This window comes from Suricata suricatta, chromosome 12 (assembly GCF_006229205.1).
Source record: "Suricata suricatta isolate VVHF042 chromosome 12, meerkat_22Aug2017_6uvM2_HiC, whole genome shotgun sequence".
Lineage (NCBI taxonomy): Eukaryota > Metazoa > Chordata > Mammalia > Carnivora > Herpestidae > Suricata > Suricata suricatta.
The window spans coordinates 94,544,393-94,561,791 of NC_043711.1; the positions used below are offsets into that span (position 1 = coordinate 94,544,393).

Genomic DNA, 17,399 nt, shown 5'->3' on the forward strand with positions numbered 1-17,399 from the left:
AAAGCAATTTTTATTTAACATGGGTTTTAATTATTTTAAGTAAGGTTCTCTTCTTACCTCTCCTTCCCTCACCACGAAAGAGGGGAAAATCCAGTCATGAGAAGATTCTTATTTATCTCTTGAATTCACTTAACTCATTAATGTGAACAGCGGGTTCCAAGAGAAGACAGAAATCTGTTGCTGGCGTGGAGGGGTGAGATTTCACAGGAAGACTCGCAGGGTACAACGTGGGCACTGAGTGGAAGACAGTTCTAAGGTTCCCCAAGGCTCCAACCTAGGAACCATGGTTTGGCTTTAGCGCCTCTGAATTCAGAGTCCATTCTTTCTGAAATATTCTAAAGTTGTAAATGACTATTGTGCTTAAAATTATTCCCCTGCTGAAACTGACGAATACGTCTTTATTAATTGATGGGTGAACTGCGACTCTGTGGTCCTACATACCAGGTGCTTCCAGTAAAGAACAAAAGGAAAAGGTTTCCGGAGTCGTTATCTCTCCACAGCAGACAGCGCCTGGGCTTTATCTAGAGCAGTGGTTTTCGACCTGCCGCCAATCACTAGTTTTCAGTTCTGTCCCCCCCCCCCCCCGGGGGCACTCGGGACACTTGGCAATGGCTGGAGACAGTTTGAGTTGTCACAGCAGAGAGAAGTGGGTAAGATGCTGCTAAACAGCCTCCACTGCAAGGAATTACCAGCCTCAAGGTCTCTCTCTCATTCTCAAAATAAATTTAAAAAATAAATAACCACCAGCCTCAAGGTCTAACTGGTGCTAAGGTGGAAAAACCCTGAACTAAATCGACTCAGCCTAATAAGGATTCCTCAGTGTGGTGGTGTGGGACCCAAAAGTCCATCTGAGGCAGACACTTTCGGCTTTCTTTGGCCTTCCTATTTGGGGGAGAAAAGTCACTCTGCTTACCCATTTTAGAAAGGAGGGCATGCTCAGGTCACTGGTCAAGGAAGAACCAACTCCACCGTATTTATTTCAAGTGCTACTTATTTAAGCATTTTGAAAGGTAATTTCAGCATTTGTAACCCTGCCAACAGACTGGAACATGTTTGAGGCCAAAGTATATTTTCTTTTTCAAAGGACCAGAGTGGATCCCTGGAATTTAGAGAGAATATCCCAATGAACTGTGAGATCATGACCTGAGCCGAAATCAAGAGTTGGACGCTGACCTGATGGAGCCTCCCAGGAGCCCCAGTTCCGGGGATTTTTGCAAAGCTATGTAACATGCCTGCTGTCCAGTTTAAGAAATCTGCTAAATTGTCCTTGAGGTAGTTATTTGTGTCACATCTTAGGAGTACTAAATGTAACTAAATGCTCAGAGCAAAAAAAGGGGTGGGGATTCCCCAAGGATTCTGGCATAAATGATTTTAATATTTTTTTAAATGTCCGTTTCTATTATGCAAGCCAGCCTTCGCTGGTACTCAAAGGAAGACTAAGCCTCTGCAGATAACATTATGTGTCAATTTTCGTTTTTCCCAGAGACTCCCCGTCTTTGTATAAAGCTTCTGTGGCTGCTTCTTCATTAACCTAATTTGGATTTTCTTGAAGAATTTATCATGATTTATGTTCAAGAAATAGCATGCGTTCTGGTGAACTTTTCTTTTTTCTTGTTTATTCTTAAGAGTGCATGTAAGCAGGGGGGGGGGTGCAGAGAGAGAGGGAGACACAGAATCTGAAGCAGCTCCAGGCTCAGCTGTCAGCACAGAGCCCAACGTGGGGCTCAAACTCACAAACTATTAGCTCATGACTAAAGCTGAAGTCAGACGCTTAACCGACTTAGCCACCCAGGTGCCCCCTCTGGTAAACTTCTTACCTTGAGTGAATTTGAGCTTAAATGACAGCATATTGATTCTCTTGTCCAGAGTGCTATAGGATTCTGAGAAGCAGGCAAAATCCAAGCACCTTCTATAGGAGAGGCCAGTGGGCAGATCATATGGAAGCTGGAATGAAGAACTCTTTGTACGGCAGGATTTGTGCTAACTTCCTGCCCCTTTTAGGGCCTCAGCAATAAGCAGACTATCAATATCACTTCTTAAGGAACATTTACTGATGGTTTTACTGCACTCCCGATACCATACAAGGGCTTTGCATATACAGGTGCCTTTTAGAGGCGCCGGGATGGCTCAAACGGTTAAGCCTCTGACTTCGGCTCAGGTCAGATCTCACGTTCGTGGGTTCGAGCCTCACATCAGGCTCTGTGCTGACAGCTAGCTCAGAGCCTGGAGCCTGCTTCCGGTTCTGTGACTCCTCCTCTCTCTGCACCCCCCTCTCATGCTCTCTCTCTCTCTGTATCAAACATAAATAAAACATTAAAAAATTAAAAAAAAATAAGTCCTTTTAATGTCATAACAAGATAGCAGTATTAGACCTCCCCCCCATTTTTTTAAGTTTATTTATATATCTATTTTTAGTAATATCTACACCCAACACAAGGCTGGAACCTACAACCCCCAAGTCTAGTCATATGCTTCACCAGCTGAGCCAGACAGACTCCCCTCACCCATGTTTTAGATGAGGATACTAAGGCTCAGAGAGGCCCACTGAGGCTGTGATCACGCAGTTGGGAAGCAGCCAGGCGGGGACCGAGCACACACTCATCATCGTATGCCAACCACACTGTCTCTTGCTGCCACTGGTTAATCTGAGGAAAGGGGCGGGAAAGCCAAGTCTGGCATCCAGCAGAACTCAGTCCTGGTCTCTGCGGAGCTTATGTTCCAAAGCCCGTTGGTAAATTCATCTGCTCAGGTATTGCAAACACCTGAGTTAGAAACAACCTCTACCAGGGACGCCTGGGTGGCTCAGTGGGTTGAGCCTCTGACTGTTGATTCCGGCTCAGGTCATGATCTCATGGTTTGTGAGTTCAGCCCCTGAGTCAGGTTCCGCACTAACAACACAGAGCCTGCTTGAAATTCTCTCTCTCAAAAATAAATAAAACTTAAAATCTTTACCAGATCTTTTAGACTAGCCTTTGTGATCAATGTCTGAAAGCGCAGTACAGGTTTTGTACCTGATTGCTGTTAGCATGCGCTCCACCACTGAGATCCGTGTATCCTCTCTTCTACAAGGGGGTTGGGGAGTCATACGTTTGATCCTGCCCACAGGGCCTATCCCAAGACAAACAGATCTTTCCGAGGGCAGTATTTTCTGTGTTTCTTTCTAATTTACAGCTTTTCTTGTTGGTTTTTTTTTTCAGTGTTGTAGATGATGGGGCGCCTGGGTGGCTCAGTCAGTTAAATGTCTGACTTCAGCTCAGGTCATGATCTCATGGGTTTTGGGTTCGAGCCCCACATCGGGCTCTGTGCTGGCAGCTCAGAGCCTGGAGCCTGCTTCTGTTTCTGTGTGTCCCACTCTCTCTGCCCCTCCCCTGCTCATGATCTGTCTCTGTCTCTCAAAAATAAATAAATGTTAAAAAAAAGTTTTTTAAATGTTGCAGATGAACGCCAACGTTCAGACAGCCCACTTAGCCTGTCCACATATATCTTGATGCCAAGACTCCATTCTTCCTCCCCAGGTATTTTGGGGAGTAACAAATGTTCTCTCACCCTACTTCGCCTCCCTAGATTTCTCATGACGTGTTAATGCATGTCTGTGACTGTGGCTGGGTGTGCCTGTAGTTCTGTTTATTGGTCAGTGGAAATGAAAATAAAAAGTCTGCATTATTGCAGTTCTGGCTTCTCTCCCATTCTGTGTTAGACACCAACCCACCACTCATTGGGAAATGGTAAAAAAAACAAAACAAAAAAAAAAGTACAATGGATGCATTGAAGTTAAATGTAATTGTATAAATGGCGCAAGAGTAATAAAGTTAAACATTAGGAAAATGTTTGCTAGATTGCTCCCTGGGTGGCCCCTCCTCTTCCTCCCCCCAGGGGGGGTTCGTTGCTAACTCCTCAGTTACCTCCCCCACATCTTCAGAACCCACCGCCACCTGCAGTGACGTATTGAAATCTGTCTCCCCCAGGGCAAGGTAAGTGTGTGAGGGCAGGACCCTGGCTGTTTTAAGATCATCTCACTTGCTAGAGCACAGTACCGGATGCAGAGTAGGCACTCAGTAAAGTTTTGATGAAAGCGCAGGATTTTTTTTTTTTGAAGTTCATGGAGAGAGAGTGAGAGCGAGCACAAGTGGGGGAGGGGCAGTGAGAAGGAGAGACAATCCCGAGCAGGCTCCACGCTATCACCATTGGTGCAGAGCTGGATGCAGGGCTCAAACTCACGAACCACGAAGTTTATGACCTGAACCAGATGCTCAACCGACTGAGCCACCCAAGGAGCCCCGAGGAATCTTCTTCATGGAAATTCTAGAATGCTCACAGGACACTTCACAAACTCAAGAGGATCAGGTCACTTCCTTTGCCTTCCTGGGCTGCTAGCATTCCACTCTCCATGTTTGTCCTCAGCTTGAAGAGGAAGCTGGCCCGCCCACACGCCCTTCTCCTCTCCATACCTGCCGTGATGGAAACCAGCTCTAGTTCGGGAAGGTGCTCAGTCCTCAACTCGAAAGGCCACAGGTGCCCAAAGGGCTCTGATTTGAAGCTCCATGTTCCCTGGACTCTTCCCCCTCCACGGAGGGGAGAAAGAACGTCACTCCTCCTGTCACTCCTCCCTGTTGATTGCTTTATATGCTCCTGCCATGTCCCTGCCATGTCCTTGCCATGTCCTTGCCACACCAGCTGCTGTTTTTCATTGCTGCAATAGCACCTAGCAGCAGATCCATAACAGCAATAATGATTATTTATTGGATTCTGAATGTGCCAGGCATTTGCTCTGCATCCACCATCCCCTTAAACTATCACAACCACTGCAGAAGGTGGATGCCATTACCATCATCACACCCTGCTTTTTATAGAAGGGTACCTGGAGCTCAGAGAGGTCAAAGAACTTGCCTAAGGCAACACAGCTAGATTCAAAGCCCTGCAGTCTGGCTCTAGAGCCTGCCTCTCAAACACTGCCCCACACCACCTCTTGGTGCTGGAGAGCCCTGAGCTCCTGTCCCCATCCCTCCGTGCACTGCATCCTCGATGCTGTCGTCAGTCTGTCTCCAAGGACAGGGAGGGCTGTGTTGGTGTGCTGGGTAGCAGACATACAGAAGTGGATGACGTAGGGCACTGGCCCCCTTGGGCAGAGAGCACAGCACACTGCTAACGTCTGTGGCTCTGGCGCAGAAATACAACTTGCATCCAATCAGTGTAAATATTTAACAGTCGGGGTGCCTGGGTGGCTCGGTGGGTTACGCTTCCAGCTTGGGCTTGATCATGAAGTCATGATCTCAGGACTTGCGAATTCGAGCCCCGCATCTGGTCTTTTGCCTTCAGCACAGAGCCCACTTCAGATCCTCTGTCCGCCCCTGCCCCCCTCAAAATAAATAAACATTAAAAAACAAAACATTAAACAAAAAAATAATAAATATTTAAAAGTTATATGTCAAGATAGTAAGTGTTCAAGAACACACGTCCCATCCTCCTTCCTTGACAAGTAATGCCTTTGCAACACCTGGAAGCCCGGGTTCAAAGACTGGATTCTTTAAAAAAAAAAAAAAGAGGATTGAATTCTCGGGCTCAGAGTTGCATGCCAGAACACAGCAGCATGGGGAGAATCAGCCCTCGGCCTGCACTCTCTCTCTTCCCACCCCAGGCCTCACCCTGCACCGCGAGGCTTTGAATGTGCATGTGTGGATGCGCAGCTCTGTCCAAGGCCCCTGCAAGCACATCTGTCCACAAGCCACACTGCTGACTTAGGGGTGCTCACAGCTGCTGTGTTATCTGCTCTCAGGAGCGACCCAGGCCAGAGGTTCCCACAGACCCTGGAAAAGGGCTCAGGGCCCGTCAGCGGAGAATTTCAGGGTCCCGTGTAACCAGAATGAGGTCTGAGTGAGCACACCAATGTGGAGCATGCAAGGCCCTCTCACCTCTGGGAGTTGGGGCAGGACCAGAATGGAACCCTCTAAAGCACAGGGACCAAGGCAAGGGGCCAAAGGCCTGGCCAGGTCTCAAGCAGTACCACCTGGGAAAAGGCAGGACTGGGGACAACAGGAGAACATTAAAAATATGCAGCCGCCCGGTCACAGGATGGGCATAAGATAGAACACTGTTTGGATGGTTACTGTTTTCCAGGTGCCCTTCCCCGGGCCTCCTCTATCCTGGCTTCTTCATTTTCCTGCCTTCCCTGCGAGGCAAATGACTATTAGGATCACTATTGTAGTAGAGACTAGACAGCTCAAGTACAAGTGACTTGCTGGGTGTCATGCAGATGGCATTAAGGGCTTAACCTGGGTAGTCACGTCCATGCTCTTAGTGTGACACAACAGGAGCTACGAAGAGTGACAGTAAAGGGCTGGTAAAAGATGTGTCAAGACATGTTAATTCTATGTCAGGAAAGCAGAGGGGATAAAAAGATATGCCAGGAAACTGCTAACCAAAAGAAAGCAGGTCTAATAATATTAATGTTGGACAAGATAGAATTGGAAGAGAAAAGGTCTGAACAGACCAAAGAAGAATATTGCACATTGTCGGATGGTAGATAGACTTCATCATCTGGAAGGAACAGCATGAACCTTATCTACCGAATAGCTTCACATACAACAAAAGGTAAATTAATACACTTTAACAACAACAATGCTAGAATCATGGTGGGGGACCAATAAATGAGCCGCTCAGAGATCATCTGATAAAGCAAAATTAAAAGTAAGGACGTAGGGAACACAATACCGATTCCCAAGGGAGTCTTCAGGTATCGCCCAAGGAGACTGGAGGACACACCGACCTTTTTCTGTGCCCCTCACCTGCATGGTTCTTCTCGTGGCTGCAAAGCAAGGGGAGTGGGCACCACTAGAGTGTATCCACAGACATGATAACCTTGGCACACCTCAGGGCTCCCTGCAGAAACCAGCAGAGATGCTAGATGATGCAAGATTCTAGCCAGCCTCCTTGGTGACTAGCTCTCAGAGAGGGAAAACTGTTAAATCATCAGGATTGTTCTCACCAGGACTGGAAGAAAATGTTTGTACAGGAAGCAGATAGTATGACTGACTGCTGGTACTATTGCTGTAATGGTAAAAATACATCTTTTGCTCCAATGTCCTAATAACTTATATCTCTCCCAGTGGAGAGTTATTGATATAGGGTATTTCATTCAACATTCAACAAATACTTATTGAGCAGGTACTGTGTGCTAGGTGCTGGGGGGTACAGCTGTAAATAAGGTCCTTTTTTAAAAATATATATATTTATTTTAGAGAGAGACAGCGGGGAGGAGGGAGAGAGAGAACCCTAAGCAGGCTCCAGGCTGTTAGCACAGAACCCAATTCAGGGCTTGATCTCACAAACTATGAGATCATGACCGGAGCCAAGATCAAGGGTTGGACAGTTGGGGCACATGGGTGGCTCAGTCAGTTAAGCATCTAACTTTGGTTCAGGTCATGATCTCACGGTTCATGTGTTTGAGTCCTGCGTCAGGCTCTACATTTACAGTGAAAAGCCTGCTTGCAATTCTCTCTCTCCCTTTCTCTCTTGCCCCTCCCCAGCTTACACTTTATCTCTCTCTCAAAAAAAATAAATAAACTTGGGGCGCCTGGGTTGCTCAGTCAGTTGGGCATCTGACTTTGGCTCGTGTCATGATCTCTCAGTTTGTGGTTTCGAGCCCCGCATCGGGCTCTGTGTTGACAGCTGAGAGCCGGGAGCCTGCTTCAGATTCGGTGTCTCCCTCTCTCTCTGCCTCTCCCCCACTTGTCCTCTGTGTCTCTCTGTCTCAAAAATAAATAAACATTAAAAATTTTTTAAAATAAACTTAAAAAAAAGTCTGACACTTAATCGACTTAGCCATCTAGGCGCCCCAAGGCCCTTGTTCTAACAGAGTCCTTAAGCTAATGGCGAGGTGAAAATTAACCAAGAGACAATCGCAAAGAGTGGTAAATGCTACGAAGAAAACAAAGATATGAGGGTTGCCAGGTCAAACTCAGGGCACCTGGATCGATGCGGATTTCCGAAAAGCAATGTCTGATCTTTTAGTATAAGTCTGTCCGTGCAATATTTATATTTAAAGAATCATGCACTGCTTTTCTGAGATTCACATTGAACTGGGTGTCCTGTACTTTACTTGCTAAATCCGGCCAACCTAATTGTCGAGTTACTGGGTACGGACAGTGGACAATTTCAGACAGGATGGTAACATTTGACTTGGAATCTGAACGTACAGAGATGTAGCCAGTTACTTAGGGGTCTAGAAGAGCCTTCCAGGCAGAGGGAAGGATCTTGGAAGATCAGAAAGGAAGTGAGGTGGCTAAGTTGAGTGAGCGGGGAGAAGAGGAGGGAGGAAGTTGATGAGGTCAGACAGGTTGGCAGGGGCCAGATCTTGCAGGGTTCATGGGCTGTGATAAGAGATATTGAGTAATTTTACAAAACACTTACATCATGACTCTTTCACTGAAACAGAGCATTTTTTCTTTTACATTTTATCTCAGGATTGCTTTTACATGTTCATAGGCAGGGTGCTCTCAAAGATAAAGCTGGACATTGTTAAAGCAGTAAAAACACATTTTACTCAGTAAGTACTGATAGAAGGGGAAAGAGCTGATTCCAACTATGCAGAGGTGATTGGGCAATTTAAAGAAGAATGAAGGAGCGTGGGACAGCGAGGGTGCAGGTAAAAATTTACAAAGTGTTGGTCAGTGTAAATGTAATCAGGTTAGCTATGTCTGCTAGCTGGTAATTATCTTTTTTCCTAACTTTTTAAACACTTTATTAATTTTTGAGAGACAGAGAGAGACAGTGTGATCAGGGGATGGGGCAGAGAGAGAAAGGGAGACACGGAATCTGAAGCGGGCTCCCGGCTGTCAGCACAGAACCTGACTCGGGGCTCAAACCCACAAACTGTGAGTTCATGACCTGAGCCGAAGTCGGACGCTCAACCGACTGAGCCTCCCAGATGCCTCTAGCTGGTAATTATCCAAGTTAGGCTTCCAGCCTCCCACAGAGACCAAGAGACCCAGGCCTTACCTTCTTGATGATTATATTTCAAAGGAACAGCTTTCAGGTCATTGAGAAAGACACTCCTGAATTGCAGCAGATACATATATATCTCAAAGACACTGAAGAAGGATTCACAATTGCTCTAAGATGGGGTGCCTGGGTGACTCAGTTTTTTAAGTGACCAACTCTGGATTTTGGCTCTCGCCATGGTTTCATGGTTCGTGAATGAGCCCACCATGTTGGGCTCCACACTGACAGCTCCGGAGCCTGTTTGGGATTCTCTGTCTCCCTCTTTCTCTGTCCCTTTGCCACTCATGCTTTCTGTCTCTCAAAATTAATAAACTTAAAAAACAAAAAAGTAAATGCTCTAAGAAAGGGAGGTTGGAACCTATCCTTGGGTGTTGGGCTAGAACAAACATGAACAGTAAATTCTCCTGGAAGCATTGAGCTTTCTCAAGCAGTCACGTGTGCGTGTGGTGGTGGCAGTGGTGATAGGGGAACCCTGGGGTCATACTAAGGGCATGGCTTTAGGCTGCTAGAAGCCAAGTTCAAACTTGGTCATTTCTTGCTGCAGAGGTTTGGACAGAGTCCTTACATGCTGAGAGTTCTGCAGTTCTCAGTGCCTATGAAATTCTATGTTCTTACAATATTTGTTTCCTTGAATGATAACCAAGTATGTGCCTTTCAGTCCCTGGAGGAGCAAGCAGCAATTACAAGGGATGGGCTCTGAAAGAGCTGAGCCTGCTGGTGGCCGTAACTGAGCGCTGGGATTTCTGTAACTCCTCACTTGCTTCCTGTCATTGTCATACTCAATGGATCCTAAGAGTTTGCAGGTCCTACCTCTCCAGTATATCCTGAAGCTGTCCACTTGTCTCCATACACACCGTTACTCACCTGAGTCTGGGCATCGCAATCTCTCTCCTGGAGGCCTCCAGTCCCCCTGCTTCAAGCTTTCCCCCCCAATACAGTCCATTCCCACAGAGCAACTGGTGGGCCTTTTAAAATATAGATTCTGTGGCCATCCTGTAATAGATGCACATAAGACACAGTCTAACAAGGTTTATGAGCCCTACATCATCGGGCTCCTGCTGGCTTCTCTACCTTCAGCTCCTGTTTCTCTGCACTTCATCAAGCCCCCGCCTAGTTCACTCCTGCCTCGGAGTCTTCTCTGTTGACACCCCCTCCTCCTGGAATGCTCTCCAGGCTGATCTTCACACAGCTGTCTCCTGGTTGAAACTCAGGCCAAGTGTCACTTGTTCATAGGCCTTCTCTGACCATCCAATGACCTTCCAAGTCACTGTCATATCAACCTGCTTTAAATTTTCTTCTTGGGGCGCCTGGTTGGCTCAGTCGGTTGATCTCACTTCGGTTCAGGTCATGATCTCGTGGTTCGTGGCTTCGCGCCCCAGGTCGGGCTCTGTGCTGACAGCTCAGAGCCTGGAATTTGCTTCGGATTCTGTGTCTCCCTCTTTCTTTGACCCTTCCTTGCTCACTCTGTCTCTCTCTCTCTCTCAAAAACAAATAAAACATTTTTAAAAATTTAAATTTTCTTCTCATAGCGCTTATGAAGATCTGAAATTATTTTGTTGATTCTGTCTCTCCCTCTAAAACATGCACTCTGCGAGGGGTAGAAAGTTCTCCGCCTGAGAGGCTATGTACAGGACTTTGAGCAGTTGGTTCAACAGTTATGCAAGACCTACTACGTGTCTCACTGAAGCCCCACCTTAGACGAAGTCGCACCCCAGCGGCCACGGGATAAACCCGTGTCCATCTAGGGGGGAAAAATGGGGATTGATGCCCGCGGCGGCGGTCTCAGTCAAAAGGCATTGTCGCTTGTGACGTCAGCGCAAACAGAGCGCGTCCCCATTGGTCTTTGGAGTTTGGGTGGGGCCCGAGCGCTCCTGGCCCCGCCCCCCGCCTCTGCCCTGCTCACGCATGCGCCCGGGTCGCAGCCTCGCCGCCGCGCCATTTTGCCGGGGTTTGAATGTGAGGCGGAGCGGCGGCAGGGGTGGGTAGTGCCGGCTACAGTTCGCGGCTGAGATTTCCTTCTCCGTTCCCGTATCCCCAGGAGGTGAGGCGCGGAGCGTGCACGGCCTGGCAGGGTGGCTTCTTGGGACCCAGCTAGGGGAGGGATGCGGTGCCCCTGACACTTCCGAGCGCTGTGAAGCAAGGATCGCGCCTCTGGGCGAGAGCGGAATGAGGGCCCGGGCTTCAGGCGGCGCCCTCCGGTGAGGTCTTTCACTGCACCGACGGGTCTCCCTTCGCCTCACGTCGCGGCGTCCCAAGGCTCGGGCCCAGGCCCGGCGGCCCCGGGGCCTGTGAGAGGCGAGGGCCCCCTAGGCGCGGCCTTACGCGAGCTGCCCGAGTGCCCGCCCCTTTCCCTCCAGCCCCGCGCGGATTGGTCCCGCCGCCGCCGGGCTGCTCGGGAAGGCCGCCTCTCATTGGTTGCGCCCGCGCGTCCGTTCTCGTAGCTCCCGGCCACCCGCAACGTGAGCGGAGTGCCGCGGCGAGGCCTGTCCGGCCGCGCTGCTGAGCTAAGGCCGGCCGCCGCCCAGACCTCCTCTTGCCCCCACTCGCTTTCGGATTGCAGAGGGAACAGCTTTAACCTGCCTGTGCTTCACTTTCCCCGACCGTAAATGGGCATCGTGATCTCACTCTGCCGAGTTATCGAAGGATTCTGTCCTAGTCCGTGCACCTGCTTAGTAGTGTAGGGTCCAGCTCTTGGGGGAAACGCGATAATATGGCACTTTGGAGCATGAGCTTTGGAATTAGACGGCCTGGGTTTGCTCCAGATTTAGCCTCTCCCTAGGAGTGCAGTGTAGGGCTATTCACTTCATCCCTCGGTGCCTCCCATTTTCGTTATCCGCCAACTGGGTTTGAAAACAATCTGCTTCGTAAAGTGGCTGTGAGGATCCACTCAGCCATTACCGCGGTTTACAACGTCCCACCAGAAGGGACCGTTGTCCGCCTCTTCTACCCATCTCAGCCGCTGTAGCTCTACTGCTGATGTCGGTTTTCTTAAATGTTCCAGGCTCGTGCCCACCGTATAGCCTTTCGTTTGCTTGGAAAGTACCGGCACCTTAGGGTTGCCAGGCTGGCTCCGTATCCTTTAAGTTTCAAGCACCTTGCACCTTTGACCAGCTTTCTCTGAGGGCTTCTTTCTTTCAACTCTAAATAGCATTTATCATTACGTGGAACTACGTAGAGTTGTTCGTTGTCTTTCTCAGTTGCTGGATTGTAAACTTGAAGAGCAAGGACCTTGCTTGTCTTGTTTACTGTTGTGTTCGGTGATGAGTGCTTGCCACGTGGTGGAGGCACGAGTATTAATATTCCTTGGAGGGACAGAAGGGGACTTTTGCTCTTGGAATCCACCAGTGTTCTTTTTTCATCCCCTTGCCCCACAACCCCGTTCGAATTTTTTTTGTTTTTAACGTGTGTTTGTTTGTTTGTGTGTTTCTCCACTTTTTACATAATTCCTGGGACTCTTAGTTCACCTTATCCCTCCTCCTCCCCCCAAGACACTCCCCCCTTTTTCCATCAGTATGCAAGGGAATTTTCTTTTTCCATCTGGTTACTTTGATTTCTGCTAGTTGGGGGCCGGGACACTTGATCTTAACCAAAAGGCAGAGTGAGAAGCGGTAGAGACAGAGATTTCTTCTACAGGATTGGATGGGTTTGAGAGCGCTGCTCTAGCTTTGGAATTAATTTGTTCCTTTATTTGTTTAATAACTATAGAACATACACTTTATTTTGTTATTTATTTTTTTTGAGAGACAGAGACAGCGCGAGCAGGGGAGGGTCAGAGAGGGAGATAAAGAATTCCAAGACAGGCTCTAGGCTCTGAGCTAGCAGTCAGCACAGAGCCTGACACGGGGTTTGAACCCACAAACGTGAGATCTGACCTGAGCCGAAGTCAGATGCTTAACCAACTGAGCCCCCCAGGCACCCCTAGAGCATCCACCTAATTTCTGGGAATACGGTGAGGAAATAAAATGGATAAGGTCCTTTCCCTTGGAGAGCTTATATTCTAGCGGAGAAAGAAACAGGAATACAAATAAATGAATTAGATATTTTCGGATAGTATCTGTCATATACGTGACAGATGAAGAAGGTGACATTTGAGCTGAGACCAGCCATGGAGAAGTGAGGAGACAGCATTCTAGGCAGACAGAATAGAAACTTCAGAGGCTTGAGGATAGGAGCAGTCTTGGAACTTTGGAATATTAGAGGAAAATCCAGCTTGCTACAGTAGTGTTTGAAGAAAGGAGAGGTATCCAGGGGCTGATAAGTAGGGCTTTCTGACCCTATAGAGTTTGGATTTGAACCTAAGTGGTATGTTCCTGTGATTAGAAAGCAGAGGGTGGGTCATAGTGTTGGGGTATGTTCTTGATGTGTATGTGCCAGATAGTTTTCATTCATTGGATCTCTTTCCCTTTCCCCAGATGTAAGGACTCAGGAATGGTTCTCTAATGTGGAGGAAATACCTAAGGAAAAGGCACAGATCTTGGATCAGTTTATGTCACAGATGTCTGTGAGATGGCCTTGGAGAGTAAAGCTTTTATTCCAAGTCTTCCTCCATTACTGAGGGCCTGTGGGAAAAGGCTAGACTTAGGTCCAGCCATTCATTCAACAAGAAGAACTTGAAATGTAGATAAGTCTCTCATAATTGATTTATTGTGGCACATGTGTTTTATTTTTTAACTGAATTGGTAGGGGTTTCCAAAGATAGTTCTGTGGAAAAAGTAAAGTGTTGCCCCTTCTTTGAAGGCAAAAGAATGAATTTCCCATTTTTAGTTTGAATTTTTATTTTAAAATCAATAGCACATTCTATGTTTACATATTGCTGATATTTTAAAGATTCGAAGTACTTTCACCTGTGGCCAAATTAGGTTGCTTAAAATTAGACCTTGATCTTGCCCTTATATTGTGAATACCTATGTAGTCTTGTCTTTTCTTTTTTAAATGTTTCTTATTTGTTTTTGAGAGACAGACAGAGACAGCGGGAGCAGGGGAGGGTCAGAGAGAGAGGGAGACACAGAATCTGAAGCAGGCTCCAGGCTCTGAGCTGCCAGTACAGAGCCCAATGTGGGGCTCGAACCCACAAACTGTGAGATCACGACCTGAGCCGAAGCTGGACGCCCAACCAGCTGAGCCACCCAGGCGCCCCTGGAGTATTTTCTAAAATTACCTGATTTGTCATGCTGTTTCAGATCAGGGCTAAGCTTACAAATTGGTTTCATAGACATTATCATTAAGGAGATATAAAAGGAGTTTGTTGACAAATATTTAGTTTCTTAACTAATATTAAATTCTAAGATCTATGTAGTATTTTGACTTTCAGGGATTGTTGCCTGTATATTTATATATCTCCTGCCCGCCCCCCCCCCGCCATGCACACTTTGTTTAGGTTTATTTTATTTTGAGAGAGTGTGCATGGGGGAGGGACAGAGAGAGGATCCCAAGCAGGCTTTGTGCTGTCAGGTTTGACCCCAAATCAAGAGTTTGTTGTTCTACCAACTGACCCACGCAGGGCCCCCCCCCCTTTTTTTTAATTAACTTACAAATAGTCATATCTTAGTACCTCAGCTTTGTCGTTTTAGGGTCATTCTGTTGTGTGGTCTTAGAATCTGTTTTCTCCACCTCTTCCTATTTGTCACAGTCAGTTGACCAGAACAAATGTATAGAATGATAATGCTTTTGATGGAAAAATCAAGGGAGTGTAGCTTTTGAAAATAGTATAAGAACTATATATTAGGTATTTATCACTCCTATAAAGCTGTAGGGGGATTGAAGTGAACAAAACACAAAGCCCCTACTCTCATGGAACTTAGAGTCTAGTGGAGAGAGAGGCACAGTAAGAAAACAAAGTAGTATGTCCTATAAAATTTGGGAATTTGGAGCTTGGAAAAATAGAATAAGGGAATGGAGAGTGGCCGATGTGGGTGTTTTAGATAGGATGGTCCAGGAAGGTATCCCTGAAAAGAGATAACCTTGGAAAGAGACCCGAGTGAAGTGGGCAGTGAGCCATGCAGCTCTTCTGAGACAGAGCTCTTCAGGCAGGTGGGACAGTAAGTGCAGAATCCTGAAACAAAAGTATAAACACTGGCATATAGGAACAGTAATCTAGGACAGATCTCAAATTCACTTCTTTCTTAAAACACTTTTAAGTGAATGGAAATTAATTGTGGTGGATAAATCGATGATGTAACGGAGTTCCTATGTTGTATTGGAGCTCCTTATAACTGATCCTCGAAGAATAGTCTCTAATCCATACTGGGAACTCCTGTTTTTAGCTAGTTGACTGACATGTTGACTCATCCTTTAGCTCATGCAACAAATGCTTATTGAATATCTTCCATGTGCCAGGCAGTGGTAAAAGCCCTGGGCCTACAGAGACAAAGTTCTTGACCTAAGGAGCTTACAAATAAAGTTAACCATTACATCAAAGATACTTAAAAAAAAAAAAACTATTTCAGATGATGTTACTGCTGTTAATAGTGTAGATGATAGTGATGGGATGTTTTGAGGAGTTGATGGTGGGCTGACAGCTGAATGAGGCCCAGTATCAAATTAGAAGGAAGAGCATTATTACAGGCATGGAGAGGGGAAGACATTTGTGGCTTAACCACAGAGTCAGCAGAAGGTAGATGAGGTTGACATGTGTCAGACTGCATGGAACTCTGCCATGGTAAAGAGCTTGGATTTTTAATTCATTTAATTATGAGGAATTTAAGAGATTCTTGTTGTGATATGTACAGTGCTAGAGGAACACAATGAAGAGAGTTAGTGAAATGCAAAATTATTAAGGAGTATATTAAAGTCAGCAGAATAGATCCAGTTAATCTCTGTAATCCTTCCAACACAGAGACATATATAGTTTCTAACATGCTGCCTTGCATAAATCTCAAAAAGGTAGGACAAATTTGTGTGATACAAAAAGATGAGTTTTTGTTTTGTTTTGTTTTGGTATTTTTTAGGTCATATATACTGAGGTAAATGATTTTGCTTGGCAATAGCCGACTTTTCATGATTTCATGAGCATTTCAATACAAAAAAAGAATGGGAAATAAATTGATTAAATCACCATTTTGCAAAGTTTAAAGTTTTTCTTTTTATGTTTTTTATTTATTTTTGAGAGACACAGACAGCATGAGCAGGGGATGGTCAGTGAGAGAGGGAGATACAGAATCTAAAGCAGGCTCTAGGCTCTGAGCTAGCTGTCAGTGCAGGGCTCAAACCCACAAACCGTGAGATCATGAGTTGAGCCGGAGCTGGATGCTTAACTGACTGAGCCACCGAGGTGCCCCATTTTGCAATGTAATGGGGCACCTTGTAATGAAGTAGTTCTGTGGCCAAGTAATGAGGGGGAACTCTGGGTTAAACAACATTAACCTGGTAACTTACTGGTTGAGTTTCTGAAGACTTTAAGGTGAATCTCCAAAAGAGGGGATTATAATGTGTAGCATTTTCTGAACTTTTTTTTTTCAGGATTTTATTTTATATTTCTATACCCAGCATGGGGCTTAAACTCATAGCTCTGAGATCAAGAGTCACATGCTCCATCAACTATGAGCCAGCGAGGTACCCCCACATTTTCCAAACTTTTGATATAAAACCCAGAAAGGATGCCCTCTCAATAAATTGTATGTATGGTTGAGTGGGACTTATTGGCCTCCCTTATGATAAAGATGTTTCCAGTTTCTAATAAGGAGAATACAGATAATTTCAAACAAATCATTTTCCTTAGAAGGTTGTAGTTTCTGACTGTGGAGGTGTATGCTTTGCAGGCACAGCATTAACTTTGGCTCTTTGTCTGTCTGTCTGTCTCCCTTCATTTCTACTCAAGATGTCCTTTCTATTGCTCTTCCCAGCTTCCATTCTACTCTAGGTCAGGCCTCTGTCATTATTTCTTCACCTTAGAGACAGCCTCGGTTAGTTGGAAGAGAGTAGACCTGTAGAGTCTGACTGATTTGAATCTGATTTTTTTTTAAGTTTATTTAGAGAGAGAGTGCAGGAGTGAGCAGGGGAGGGGCAGAAAAGGAGAGAGAGAATCCCAAGCAGACTCCGTGCTGTCAGCACAGACCCTGACACAGGGCTCAAACTCATGAACTGTGGGATCATGACCTGAACCAAAACCCAAGAGCTGGTTGCTTAACCAACTGAGCCACCCAGGCGTTGCTGAATCTGATTTTGATTAACTGTGTGACTTGGGGCAAGTTAATCTCTCTGAGTCTCCTTTATGTAAAATGCTTATATGAAATGATATGAAGCACATAAAACATTGAGCGTGTGCCTGGTTCATAGATGCTACCCTTCCCACGTTAAACAAATAAAGTGTCCTGACATCTTCACTTGTTCTCATCAGTTCCATTCTGGAAACCATGACCAGCCCAAAGTTCATATACTCCACTTTCAGTAAGTTTTGACCCATT

At 46.2% G+C, this 17,399-nt stretch overlaps 1 protein-coding gene across 1 annotated transcript in view; it reads left to right on the top strand.

Moving 5' to 3' along the window:
* The first annotated feature begins 10,916 nt into the window (after positions 1–10,916).
* CSE1L (chromosome segregation 1 like) overlaps positions 10,917–17,399 on the top strand; it is a 43,311-nt gene continuing 36,828 nt past the window's right edge. The window contains exon 1 of the mRNA XM_029917112.1: positions 10,917–11,038. The gene's annotated coding sequence lies outside the window, so the exon portion shown is untranslated. The remainder of the gene's footprint in view (positions 11,039–17,399) is intronic.